Raw genomic sequence first — 11173 nt, 5'->3', positions numbered from 1 at the left:
ATATTAGAGGGAAACGCGCAGAGGTGTAACGTCTCTCTTTAGTAGCAACTTGGGGAGGATGCATATGTAAACCATCTGAATGCATGATCACACTACCCATCTCCGCGTCAATAACCAGTATCCGAGCTCGAGACATAAGAGGAATTATAGTCTATTTTGACTACTGGTATAAGGGCTGTTAGGTCGGATTGGGAGTTATCGGGTGGAGTTGAGGGGGAGGGGATAAGCCGGTGGAGTTGGGACCCCACGACAAAATTGAAAGGTCCCTTGGGGGCTGTCTATGTTTACACAAGACAAGTGTCCTTTCTTTTTTATAAGGACAACTCGGTACAAGAAAAATTTCCCTCATTGTCTCTTGCCTCAGAGTAACTCTTAGGGGAATGTCTTGTCAGTCTGACCTGGATCTACAGTGGTGTCGATGTTACAAGAACCTATCTTAGACAGGCGCCTGTCTTGGAATGGTGCCGGGTCTTATTAATCCCAGGTTAGCCTTTTTTCCCATGAGTTCCAGAGCCCGGGGGACACATTGCCCCTCCCCCCTTACTTGCCTTTGAGTTTTTCATAAAATGGTAGCTCATACATTGAACTTTGCCAAAGTAAACGAATAAATTTTGATGAATCAAACCATACAACAATAAGTTACACCGTTTTAAAAAAACTAACTATATTTGAAAAATGTCGCTTTTAATCTCAAAATTACATTAGCGTTGAATATCCAGTTCATTATGTATAACTGCAAGTAGTGGCCACGTAAATCCAAATTAAAAGTAACGCAATTACATAATCGTTAGTGCCTTTAAGGCTAGGATAGAAAGGGAATTCAGAGATTGCATTCTGGGACCTACGCATTGCATGCTACCTAATTAATTAATGCATGAAAACTTTCCGTAAAGTTTTTTTTTAAGAACCCCCTCAATTTATATATAAAAAAAACATAGATCCGCAAAATAAACCTGCTGATACTTAGTTATACTGCAGAGACTCTTATTCACGCCTTCGTGACCAGCCGAATTGAATATTGTAATAGCTTCTTGTTTGGATTGCCCTCGCTCCAAATATCTAAAATCCAAAGAGTGCAAAATGCAGCTGCACGCGTTGTCTTATGAAATCAAAATATTGCCACATGTCACCTCTGTTAAGAGAGCTGCACTTGCTGCTTGTCACCTACAGAATACAATTCAAGTTCATCCTCATTACTTTTAAAGCACTGCGCGACATGGCACCTTCGTATATATCCAGTCTCGTGCACGTCTGGCAGAACACTAAATATAGTACGTCTACGGTCTAACAATTTAATATTGTTAACCCCATCGCTGAAAAAATCAGCTGCGACAATGGGTGATAGATCGTTCACTATGGCCGCACCCATCAGAAACATTCATTCGTTTAGCTTTTAAATATATAACTTCACTGACATATTATTTTAAATCATATAGGATTTTTAACCTAGTTCGACATTCAAACACATTTTATATTGTATATACGGTATATATAACTATTTATGGAATATTAGCTGAATAATTGATTAATTTAGCAAACGATTTTAACGTAATTATGTATATGTTATAGTGTACATTTGTTTTGTTTATTATTTTGCGCATTTGATTATCACGTCATGTTAAAACGCGCGCTACAAGTATTAACTATTATTATTATAATTGAACTTTGACGTGTTCAGTAAGATTTGTGGCAAGCGGCTGTTTGTTCATACAATTTTTGCCGATTTTGGTCACTTTGTGGAGAGGGATGCCGCGGGAAAAGAGCCCGTCTCTGTAAAGCCAAGCCGTGAGACATTCTCGACAGTTGGTGGGTTATCGATAGATGACTCGTCTAGGACAGGATCTTCGATGGGGATGGGATCGTACACAGTAGACTGGGCTGGATCATCGGGTAGGCTAGAGAGGCCTAAGACAATCCGTGAACCTCAAAATCTGTTTATAATTAACTGGTTTATTTTAAGTAGATAAATAGTTGCCTAGTCTGGGATGCAAGCCTTCTTGTTACCGTCGGCAGTAGACATAGGGAACTTAAGCAACGACGACAGCAACGGCAACGAAAACGTCACTTGAAAATATAACTTCGCGTTACTTCTATTACTTCGCGATTATTCCTATTGATTCACCTTTTACAATGTGGGCGAAGTATCCGGGAACTAAATTGATAGGAACGGCGTTCAAGCAAGGAAGGAAAATGAAAAATTCACCGTCGTGTGCCCACGTTCTCCACAAAACCTTGAATTTGGTCATTTCACGTTGTTGTTTTGCTGACGACGGTAAAGAAATATACAAAAACATAAAACGCACGTACAGAGCAACTGTTTTTGCTCATTAAACCTATTGTTTTGTGGCGTTCTCGTTGCCGTTGCCGTCGTCGTTGCTTAAGGTTACTTATGGGGAAGAAAGGTCGAATTTTTCTCAAATAATTTTTTTTAGATAATTGTTAAAACAAGAAAGGGATGCAAAGTTTCGTGAAAACAGCCGTTAGAAATCTTAAAAAGAACGCGAGCTATCTAAAAAACAAAGGTTTGTAGGAAAAGCGGTGAGCGAGCGAAGGTGTCATAATCCAATTTATGCGGGCTGTGTTGAGATATTACGCGGCAAAATTTAATGTTTAGATATGATTGTTGGCAAAATTGAAATGGCTTAGAACGTAGTTTTGTTAAACACCCTATATTTGAAATCAGAGGCGACCCTAAAAGCCGCAACAGCGTAGCGGCGAAGAATCACCCCTTATCGTAAAAGATGGAACGGGTTAGGATTAGGGTTAGGGTTAAAGTTTGTTTGGAGTGATTTTCGACCGTTCCGTCTATTAGGATTTGGGGTGATTTTCCGCCATTCCGCCGTTCTGGCTTTAAAGGTCGCCGTGAAATCAGTGGCAGAGTGGTTTTGCCTAAATTAATTCATGATAACATAACAAGCAGGGTCCTTAAAAGGGTTTTAGGTCACTCAAGCTGCTCCAAAAGGTAACCTACACTGAACAACAAAACATTGAATGATGTCCCTAGACATAAGAACAATGGAGCTAAAGGTGATCAGGGTTCAGTAAAAATACAGCTTAGAAAAGGTACAGGCCCACTTAGCCACAAGACAATAACTTATCAGCTCTGTTTCTGGGTTTGAGTACTTTCCATGTGCATAGCTCCAATGCACCGGCCTGAAAAAAGGAATTTTAATCTATGATCCAAGTAGAGCCAGGGTTTAAACCTAATTTTCATATGAAATAAATGTGTCACATCATCGCAAACAACCACAAATTGTTTGTGATGGTATGATTGCAGACAGTTTGAGAAAGTGGAAAAACAGGATCATTTCTGCACAGCCCCCATACATTTCCACCGATTTCATTGATACGCGACCATCGAATCGAATAAAAACTTCCGCGAGCATTTGGCCATTCGCTTCCGTCGATCATGCGGTCCTTATATGGTTACGTTGGCGAGTGGTGTATTTGCTTGTGCATAGATTGAGCATCGATTGTTGGAAGCCACACTAACTGTCTTTCCTCTTGCGTACTGAACTGAGCCATCCCTGTATTTCATCTTCGTACACTCCTGGATATTGCTCAATTACTCTCCTTATAAACAATACGTCATGTGCTGTAAAGGATAAAAGGCGATAAATGCCATCTACTGCATGCTCGTTTATTTCTTCCGATTTATGCGCTTCTTTTTTCACCTACCGTCCATTTGTCCTGCTTTTCCCATCCGGGCTATGTAATCAACCGTAAAGGTATTTCTGCATTTTTTCGAATTTTCTTCTCAAAAATAAACCCCACTTTCAGAAGTCTTGCTATAGCTAGCGATCGCTCTCAACCCATGCACAAGCAAAAACACCAGTCCCAACGTAGAATGGAAGAATTAGAAGCATCCATGTCGAACGAACAGGGTACACAGTGGCCACCATATTTTTTTTTAAAAAAAGAGCAGCATTCCTATAACACAATATAAAAAGCGCTCGATTAACGAAAGGGAATCGCCAAATGCACGCCGGAGTTTTTATTCGCATGCCAATGAATTCGGTGGTAAATCACTTTGGAGTCAAAACTAAAAAATTTCTTAGGACATTGTTTGTACTTGAAGTGTCTATGAAGCAAAAATTGTTTTTAGGAAGTTATAAAATTTACCCTTTCAAACACGCGATTTCAAAGTTTGAGATTTCTGGGGTAAAAAATTGCCGATTTTGTGAGCGCTCAAAATTGGGCTATTTTGCACTCAAAAATGATATTCGAATCGCGCGGCCAAAATGCCACATGACAATAACCGCTGACGTCATATTGGTGCCAAGAATTGCAATTCATCATGGCGGGAGAGAAAAAAGGATATTTCTTCATCGTTGCTCCTTGATGTGTATGAGAAGCTGCTCATTTCAGAATCGCTAGACATGCTTTTCCCTTTTTACAATCCTCTTTGGCGGCAAAAACGGAATGAGAGTAAACAAACTTTTGGCACCAAAGTGACGTCACTTCACCCAGTCCTCTGACCATTTTTGAGAGCATAATAGCCCAACTTTGAAAGATCGTAAAATCTGGTATTCGTACCCCAGCACTCTAAAGCTTCGGAATCATATTTTTGAAAGTGCAAATTTTATAACTACATAAAAACAATTTTCGCTTCATAGGCACTTTAAAAAAAATTCCGAAATGATGTTTTCGGGACAATGACGTCCATAGGGACTTAGCCGAAAAGAAAATGCCAACTTCAAAATGTTTTAAAACTTTGGTCATTTTTGGCAAAAGTACCCTCACCCCCACAGAGGAATAAGGTCGAAAAATATTCCTGTAAAAGGTGCCAATCAAAACAGCGTGTCCGAAAACATCCCCGGGGATACTTTTTAAGCCTACTAAAAGACAAGGGACCAATAAATAGCCCACAAAGGATTAAGTCACTTTTGAGTCAAAACTACAATAATCTCTTAGGGCATTGATTGTACTAAAAAAAGATTCCAAACTGATGTTTTCGACACCCAGAGATCCCTAGAGACTTAACCGAGTAAAAATTCAAACTTCAAAATATTTCAAAATTTGGTCATTTTTAGCAAAATTGCCCGTACCCACACGGAAAAAACAACTCGATTTTTAGACCCCCAAAAATATTCCTGAAAAAGGTTTCAATCAATTCAGCGTGTCCGAAAACATCCCTGGGGACACTTTTGAGGCCTGCCAAGCGACCGAGGACAAATAAATAGCCCACAAAAGATTAAGTCACTTTTAAGACAATCTAAAAAAAATTCTTAAGGCATTATTTGTGCTTAAAAATGATTCACAAGTGATCTTTTCAAAACCGTGAGTTTCATCTGAAAGTTAAATATCTCTCAAAATTTGGTCATTTTTGGAAAAAATTGCTCGTACCCCCACGAACGAAAAAGATCGATTTTTGAGGTCCATGGGGACTTGACCGAGTGAAAAATGCAAACTTGAAAAATTTTAAAAGTTAGGCCAGGTTTGGAAAAAACTCTCCCGTACCCCCACGGAAGAAAAGGTCGATTTTTGGACCTCCAAAAAATATTGCTGAAAAAGGTGTCAATCTATTCAGCGAGTCTGAAAACATCCCCTAGAAAAATTTTCAGGCCTCCAAAGGGAGTGGGGACAAAGAAATAGACCACACAGGATCAAGACACTCTTTTGCAATTTTGGGTCAAAACTAAGAAATTTTCTTAGGGCATTGTTTGTACTTGAAAATGATTCCCAAATGATATTTTCGAAACTCTGAGGTCCATAGGGACTTAACCGCGTGAAAAGTGCAAACTTGAAAATTGTTCAAAACTTGGCAATTTTTAGCAAAGTTTCCCGTACCCCCACGGAGGAAAAAGTCGAGTTTTGGACCCCAAAAATTTTGCTAAAAAAGGTGTCAATCTATTCAGCGTGTCTCAAAACATCCCCTGGGACACTTTTCAGGCCTCCCAAGGGACAGGGGACAAAGAAATAGCCCACAAAGGATCAAGACACTTTTTTGCACTTTTGGGTCAAAACTGAAAAATTTTCTTAGGGCATTGTTTGTACTTGAAAATGATTCCCAAATGATGTTTTCGACACTCTGAGGTCCATAGGGACTTAACCGAGTGAAAAATGCAAACTTGAAAATTTTTTAAAATTTGGCCATTTTTGGCAAAATTTCCCGTACCCCCACGGAGGAAAAAGTCGATTTTTGGACCTCCACGAAATATTGCTGAAAAAGGTGTCAATCTATTCAGCGTGTCTGAAAACATCCCCTGGGACACTTTTCAGGCCTCCCAAGGGACAGGGGACAAAGAAATAGCCCACAAAGGATCAAGACACTTTTTTGCACTTTTGGGTCAAAACTGAAAAATTTTCTTAGGGCATTGTTTGTACTTGAAAATGATTCCCAAATGATGTTTTCGACACTCTGAGGTCCATAGGGAGTTAACCGAGTGAAAAATGCAAACTTGAAAATTTTTTAAAATTTGGCCATTTTTGGCAAAATTTCCCGTACCCCCACGGAGGAAAAAGTCGATTTTTGGACCTCCACGAAATATTGCTGAAAAAGGTGTCAATCTATTCAGCGTGTCTGAAAACATCCCCTGGGACACTTTTCAGGCCTCCCAAGGGACAGGGGACAAAGAAATAGCCCACAAAAGATCAAGACACTTTTTTGCACTTTTGGGTCAAAACTGAAAAATTTTCTTAGGGTATTGTTTGTACTTGAAAATGATTCCCAAATGATGTTTTCGACACTCTGAGGTCCATAGGGACTTAACCGAGTGAAAAATGCAAACTTGAAAATTGTTCAAAACTTGGCCATTTTTAGCAAAGTTTCCCGTACCCCCACGGAGGAAAAAGTCGATTTTTGGACCCCAAAAATTTTGCTAAAAAAGGTGTCAATCTATTCAGCGTGTCTGAAAACATCCCCTGGGACACTTTTCAGGCCTCCCAAGAAACAGGGGACAAAGAAATAGCCCACAAAGGATCAAGACACTTTTTTGCACTTTTGGGTCAAGACTGAAAAATTTTCTTAGGGCATTGTTTGCACTTGAAAATGATTCCCAAATGATGTTTTCGACACTCTGAGATCCATAGGGACTTAACCGAGTGAAAAATGCAAACTTGAAAATTTTTTAAAATTTGGACATTTTTGGCAAAATTTCCCGTACCCCCACGGAGGAAAAAGTCGATTTTTGGACCTCCACGAAATATTGCTGAAAAAGGTGTCAATCTATTCAGCGTGTCTGAAAACATCCCCTGGGACACTTTTCAGGCCTCCCAAGGGACAGGGGACAAAGAAATAGCCCACAAAGGATCAAGACACTTTTTTGCACTTTTGGGTCAAAACTGAAAAATTTTCTTAGGGCATTGTTTGTACTTGAAAATGATTCCCAAATGATGTTTTCGACACTCTGAGGTCCATAGGGACTTAACCGAGTGAAAAATGCAAACTTGAAAATTTTTTAAAATTTGGCCATTTTTGGCAAAATTTCCCGTACCCCCACGGAGGAAAAAGTCGATTTTTGGACCTCCACGAAATATTGCTGAAAAAGGTGTCAATCTATTCAGCGTGTCTGAAAACATCCCCTGGGACACTTTTCAGGCCTCCCAAGGGACAGGGGACAAAGAAATAGCCCACAAAGGATCAAGACACTTTTTTGCACTTTTGGGTCAAAACTGAAAAATTTTCTTAGGGCATTGTTTGTACTTGAAAATGATTCCCAAATGATGTTTTCGACACTCTGAGGTCCATAGGGAGTTAATCGAGTGAAAAATGCAAACTTGAAAATTTTTTAAAATTTGGCCATTTTTGGCAAAATTTCCCGTACCCCCACGGAGGAAAAAGTCGATTTTTGGACCTCCACGAAATATTGCTGAAAAAGGTGTCAATCTATTCAGCGTGTCTGAAAACATCCCCTGGGACACTTTTCAGGCCTCCCAAGGGACAGGGGACAAAGAAATAGCCCACAAAAGATCAAGACACTTTTTTGCACTTTTGGGTCAAAACTGAAAAATTTTCTTAGGGCATTGTTTGTACTTTAAAATGATTCCCAAATGATGTTTTCGACACTCTGAGGTCCATAGGGACTTAACCGAGTGAAAAATGCAAACTTGAAAATTTTTTAAAATTTGGCCATTTTTGGCAGAATTTCTCGTACCCCCACGGAGGAAAAAGTCGATTTTTGGACCTCCACGAAATATTGCTGAAAAAGGTGTCAATCTATTCAGCGTGTCTGAAAACATCCCCTGGGACACTTTTCAGGCCTCCCAAGGGACAGGGGACAAAGAAATAGCCCACAAAGGATCAAGACACTTTTTTGCACTTTTGGGTCAAAACTGAAAAATTTTCTTAGGGCATTGTTTGTACTTGAAAATGATTCCCAAATGATGTTTTCGACACTCTGAGGTCCATAGGGACTTAACCGAGTGAAAAATGCAAACTTGAAAATTTTTTAAAATTTGGCCATTTTTGGCAAAATTTCCCGTACCCCCACGGAGGAAAAAGTCGATTTTTGGACCTCCACGAAATATTGCTGAAAAAGGTGTCAATCTATTCAGCGTGTCTGAAAACATCCCCTGGGACACTTTTCAGGCCTCCCAAGGGACAGGGGACAAAGAAATAGCCCACAAAGGATCAAGACACTTTTTTGCACTTTTGGGTCAAAACTGAAAAATTTTCTTAGGGCATTGTTTGTACTTGAAAATGATTCCCAAATGATGTTTTCGACACTCTGAGGTCCATAGGGACTTAACCGAGTGAAAAATGCAAACTTAAAAATTTTTTAAAATTTGGCCATTTTTGGCAAAATTTCCCGTACCCCCACGGAGGAAAAAGTCGATTTTTGGACCTCCACGAAATATTGCTGAAAAAGGTGTCAATCTATTCAGCGTGTCTGAAAACATCCCCTGGGACACTTTTCAGGCCTCCCAAGGGACAGGGGACAAAGAAATAGCCCACAAAGGATCAAGACACTTTTTTGCACTTTTGGGTCAAAACTGAAAAATTTTCTTAGGGCATTGTTTGTACTTGAAAATGATTCCCAAATGATGTTTTCGACACTCTGAGGTCCATAGGGACTTAACCGAGTGAAAAATGCAAACTTAAAAATTTTTTAAAATTTGGCCATTTTTGGCAAAATTTCCCGTACCCCCACGGAGGAAAAAGTCGATTTTTGGACCTCCACGAAATATTGCTGAAAAAGGTGTCAATCTATTCAGCGTGTCTGAAAACATCCCCTGGGACACTTTTCAGGCCTCCCAAGGGACAGGGGACAAAGAAATAGCCCACAAAGGATCAAGACACTTTTTTGCACTTTTGGGTCAAAACTGAAAAATTTTCTTAGGGCATTGTTTGTACTTGAAAATGATTCCCAAATGATGTTTTCGACACTCTGAGGTCCATAGGGACTTAACCGAGTGAAAAATGCAAACTTAAAAATTTTTTAAAATTTGGCCATTTTTGGCAAAATTTCCCGTACCCCCACGGAGGAAAAAGTCGATTTTTGGACCTCCACGAAATATTGCTGAAAAAGGTGTCAATCTATTCAGCGTGTCTGAAAACATCCCCTGGGACACTTTTCAGGCCTCCCAAGGGACAGGGGACAAAGAAATAGCCCACAAAGGATCAAGACACTTTTTTGCACTTTTGGGTCAAAACTGAAAAATTTTCTTAGGGCATTGTTTGTACTTGAAAATGATTCCCAAATGATGTTTTCGACACTCTGAGGTCCATAGGGACTTAACCGAGTGAAAAATGCAAACTTAAAAATTTTTTAAAATTTGGCCATTTTTGGCAAAATTTCCCGTACCCCCACGGAGGAAAAAGTCGATTTTTGGACCTCCACGAAATATTGCTGAAAAAGGTGTCAATCTATTCAGCGTGTCTGAAAACATCCCCTGGGACACTTTTCAGGCCTCCCAAGGGACAGGGGACAAAGAAATAGCCCACAAAGGATCAAGACACTTTTTTGCACTTTTGGGTCAAAACTGAAAAATTTTCTTAGGGCATTGTTTGTACTTGAAAATGATTCCCAAATGATGTTTTCGACACTCTGAGGTCCATAGGGACTTAACCGAGTGAAAAATGCAAACTTAAAAATTTTTTAAAATTTGGCCATTTTTGGCAAAATTTCCCGTACCCCCACGGAGGAAAAAGTCGATTTTTGGACCTCCACGAAATATTGCTGAAAAAGGTGTCAATCTATTCAGCGTGTCTGAAAACATCCCCTGGGACACTTTTCAGGCCTCCCAAGGGACAGGGGACAAAGAAATAGCCCACAAAGGATCAAGACACTTTTTTGCACTTTTGGGTCAAAACTGAAAAATTTTCTTAGGGCATTGTTTGTACTTGAAAATGATTCCCAAATGATGTTTTCGACACTCTGAGGTCCATAGGGACTTAACCGAGTGAAAAATGCAAACTTAAAAATTTTTTAAAATTTGGCCATTTTTGGCAAAATTTCCCGTACCCCCACGGAGGAAAAAGTCGATTTTTGGACCTCCACGAAATATTGCTGAAAAAGGTGTCAATCTATTCAGCGTGTCTGAAAACATCCCCTGGGACACTTTTCAGGCCTCCCAAGGGACAGGGGACAAAGAAATAGCCCACAAAGGATCAAGACACTTTTTTGCACTTTTGGGTCAAAACTGAAAAATTTTCTTAGGGCATTGTTTGTACTTGAAAATGATTCCCAAATGATGTTTTCGACACTCTGAGGTCCATAGGGACTTAACCGAGTGAAAAATGCAAACTTAAAAATTTTTTAAAATTTGGCCATTTTTGGCAAAATTTCCCGTACCCCCACGGAGGAAAAAGTCGATTTTTGGACCTCCACGAAATATTGCTGAAAAAGGTGTCAATCTATTCAGCGTGTCTGAAAACATCCCCTGGGACACTTTTCAGGCCTCCCAAGGGACAGGGGACAAAGAAATAGCCCACAAAGGATCAAGACACTTTTTTGCACTTTTGGGTCAAAACTGAAAAATTTTCTTAGGGCATTGTTTGTACTTGAAAATGATTCCCAAATGATGTTTTCGACACTCTGAGGTCCATAGGGACTTAACCGAGTGAAAAATGCAAACTTAAAAATTTTTTAAAATTTGGCCATTTTTGGCAAAATTTCCCGTACCCCCACGGAGGAAAAAGTCGATTTTTGGACCTCCACGAAATATTGCTGAAAAAGGTGTCAATCTATTCAGCGTGTCTGAAAACATCCCCTGGGACACTTTTCAGGCC

This window comes from Pavona decussata, unplaced genomic scaffold, assembly GCF_977016875.1.
Source record: "Pavona decussata unplaced genomic scaffold, jaPavDecu1.1 SCAFFOLD_127, whole genome shotgun sequence".
NCBI classification, from domain to species: Eukaryota; Metazoa; Cnidaria; class Anthozoa; order Scleractinia; family Agariciidae; genus Pavona; species Pavona decussata.
Note: the sequence above shows the minus strand (reverse complement) of the source record.